The 3,494-nt window shown below is 35.7% G+C and overlaps 1 protein-coding gene across 2 annotated transcripts in view; it reads right to left on the bottom strand.

The window, feature by feature from the left end:
* The window catches only part of LOC129577526 (octopamine receptor beta-1R-like), a 54,660-nt gene extending 52,351 nt beyond the window's left edge, over positions 1–2,309 (bottom strand). For both annotated transcript variants that reach the window (XM_055464760.1, XM_055464762.1), the window contains exon 1: positions 2,254–2,309. The gene's annotated coding sequence lies outside the window, so the exon portion shown is untranslated. The remainder of the gene's footprint in view (positions 1–2,253) is intronic.
* Positions 2,310–3,494: the final 1,185 nt, after the last annotated feature.

The raw sequence follows: 3,494 nt of genomic DNA, 5'->3' as shown, positions 1-3,494 counted from the left end.
TAATAACGATATCGAACGATATTTTTAGTTTATTACGATATCTTGATAAAAAAAATCGTGAGCACAGCTATATCTTTCTCTGCATTGTCGCAACAAAATGTTCCGAAATGAATCCGATTAATAAATTTCATGCGGGAATTAAAGGGAAAGTTCGGTATGATTCAGATGGTGGTGTTCATACTAATAATAAAAGAGCGTGAATAGAACAGTGTTTGCCTTGGCCCATAGGAAAAGATGCACGCGAAAAACCAGCATCTAAATTAAAATTGTCACTGTCACTAGACACATTTATTCTGGATACAATCAACATCACATCTGAACAAAGACCTCGCAATAACCTTACCAAGAATTGGATGGTTTTGGATGTTTTAACATTTGGCGACGCAGAAAAGAAGCATCATAAATGGGAAGAAGAAAAGAAAAGTCGCTATTAAATTATGTGATTTTTCTCCAAATTACATCGCGTTTCTCTCGATACGGAGGGAGGGAGAGAGAAACAGACAGAAAGAGAAAGAGATAGATAGATTGTCATATATCGTATAGATCTTCGGTACAGTTTGTACACGCGCTAGAACGAGTCGCCCCAAAGCATTAAGTGCCAACCATCGAGACTTCTAACGAAAGAACATGCTTGATGATGGAATGAATAAGTTCAGCAATTGTGCACAAAAGATAAACTTGATATGTGTCAATGTCAGATTTTGTGCCGATAAGAGCAGACGACACATAAGGTGCTACACCAGATCTTGACGATGACATCGTTGCTTCCGTTCAGTTGTCTTTTGGGGAGGTCCATACCAATGTGATGTTCTGCTGCTCAAAATTTCATCGTTGCATAAAACGAACAAAAAAAATTATTTGAATGCAACAACACCGCTGGATGGGAAATAAGCTAATCAGCTGCACTGCTTATAATTTGTTTTTCGTTTTCTCATTGTTCCATTCCACAAAAATTTTTATCTTAAATATTTCAATGGAAAAAAGCGCAAAAAGTAAAATAGAAGAATGAAAATTCTAGACAGGCATTGAAAATGACTCATCATATAATGGGAGTTTGGATTGTTTTTTTCTTGTTATGTGTGTGGGTAGTGTTAATACAAATGTTGTGACACGAGTGAGTGTTGAAGGTTTCGCTTTCCTGAATGTGGTGTGTGTATGACATAAAGAAAAGTTACCATTCGATGCGGGCACAGAAGAGAAATGAAAAAATTAATCGAAATAAAAGTTTGAATGCAGCTTCTGGCTCAAAGTTGCTTTTTAAATTAGTTCTCAGTTGATAAAAAATAACAACACCAGCTTATTTATTCAATTCTTGGCAAAACTTTTTTTTGTCTTTTTAAGAATGAAAAAAAAAAAACATTTGACTGTGGATTTTGTCTATTGTTTTTTAATCTCATCTGAAAAGTGTCTAGTTCCAACTATGTGTTTTGTTTTGCGTTCCAACCACTTGCCATCATCACGATTTATGATGTTGAGTGTACTCCGTCCTGGATCAACCCTGTATCTCTTGTTGTGCATTCAAACAATTTATCTACATGAATTGAAATTAAAAGTTCCTTTTTTCCATTTGGTTCTCTCCTCTTCTCCCATATAAATAGATAACTCAATCTTAAGCTTGCTCAATATCCGTGGCTTTCCATTTTAAAGTTGGAAAAATAGCAAATTTTATAATCGATAAGCAAATCTGATACGAAACAAGATGCCATGAAAAAAGTTTGCCGAGCGTGTTAACGAAGGAATAAAGCATTGGTTTTATTACCAAGTTGAAACCATCACACAAATTTGAAAATAGCATGTGCGGATAAAAGTATCACATCTGCCTCCGAAGAAATGGCATACGACACAACAACATCACTTGTCGATAGCGTTAACGACGATGAAACCCGTCTCAAGCTCTATCTCGTGACAGACGCATCCAGGAAATATTATACAAACCCACGTTCAAGTTTTTTGTAAACTACAATACACTACATGCATATATAAACAAAACTACAACAACTTGTATTGGTGGTCGCTTTACAGCGCAAAAATCTATTTTGAAATAATTGAAAATAATGACATTTCGTGTTCCCGAGCCAACTGCATCAAGGTCTTACATCAATGTAAATTATCATAAACTGTTTTTCATCTTTGTTTCGTTCGAGCAAACAAGATTTGATTCGAAATTCTGATCTACGTACATAAATCAGGTCCAAGTGTAATATTCACACAATAAAAATAAATGGTAATAAATGGGGCCAAATGCGAACTTACTACGTTCATTCGCCGCCGCCGCCGTCTCCGCCGCTCAATGTTCACCGCAAAATGGTATAATCTGTGAATGAAATATATATTTGTGAAACAAGTAATGTATGAATTTTTACGTTAAGAAAAAAAGAACAGCGAAGTATATATTTTGGGTAAATGGAAAGCAGTGGCAACACATGCGGTGCGCAAGGATCGATGTTTGTGTGAAAGTCTGTGTTTGTCTCTCGCAAAGATGAGAGAAGAACGTATTGAGAAAAGGTAGAATTTTTTAGGGGATTTAGAAAAATTTGCGAGGGATAAAAGAGGTCCTCAAGATTTGCTCGGAAATTAAAGAAAGAAAAAAAACTAAAAGAGAAAAAAAAACGAGAAGAGAAAATACAGCAAATTTGCGCTGAAGCGAAATTTTCGGGTTTTTTAACAATAAAACGCCACGAGTAAAAAGAAAGAAAATACCCTTGTGGGACCGATTTCTGCAAGGCATCAATTCGTAGATGCATTTGAAACGCGATGATCTGGCCCAGGCTCATAATCAATGTTACAAACAAACGAGAGAGTTTATGTGTGAAGAATCGAGAAAAAACAAAACCAAGAAGGTTCAGTGAGTCATTTTGACATACACGTGATCCTCCGACATATACGGGCCCAAATTTTAAATATGTTTAATTTGTTTTTCATATTTTGTTCTTCGGAGCACACACAAACACACACAACAAGATATTTGTGCCTTCGCCGATGTTAAACGTGTTATCAGCTTGGTTTCACTTCAAGTAAATATTTGCTGATGGTAACAACTGTAAAATGTCGCATGGACTGCAGTCTAAAATCAGATATCGATACACACAGACACGTTGAAAAAAGAGCATAATCATGAATATAAAATAATGAAAATGTAGTAAATTTTTTGCGACCCCGTAGAATCCATGTCAATTTCGTCGACATTTTCACCTTAAAGAGCTTGTTTTTAATCTATGGTGTTACAATTCACTTTGTTGAGAATTCGAATTGCTAATGCTGAAATGTTCCAACCCAATGCATTGGAACGACGACGCGGAAAAATGTGGGAAATTGCCGATGAAAATTATGAAACAGTATATATAGAACATTTCGGGTGGTTCAAGCGAAAAAAAGGCCATACATTTTTGATAATCTTCTCTCAAAACACAAAGACAAATATGCCGTTGCTGTTTGATAGTACATTCTCCAGGTAAGGTATTTTCTGTGTTGTACCCGCATTTTTATTTGATTAC

Source organism: Sitodiplosis mosellana, unplaced genomic scaffold (genome assembly GCF_009176505.1).
Source record: "Sitodiplosis mosellana isolate CC-2019 unplaced genomic scaffold, AAFC_SMos_1.0 Smas_scaffold_6197, whole genome shotgun sequence".
NCBI classification, from domain to species: Eukaryota; Metazoa; Arthropoda; class Insecta; order Diptera; family Cecidomyiidae; genus Sitodiplosis; species Sitodiplosis mosellana.
This window is presented reverse-complemented; position numbering and strand designations above follow the sequence as displayed.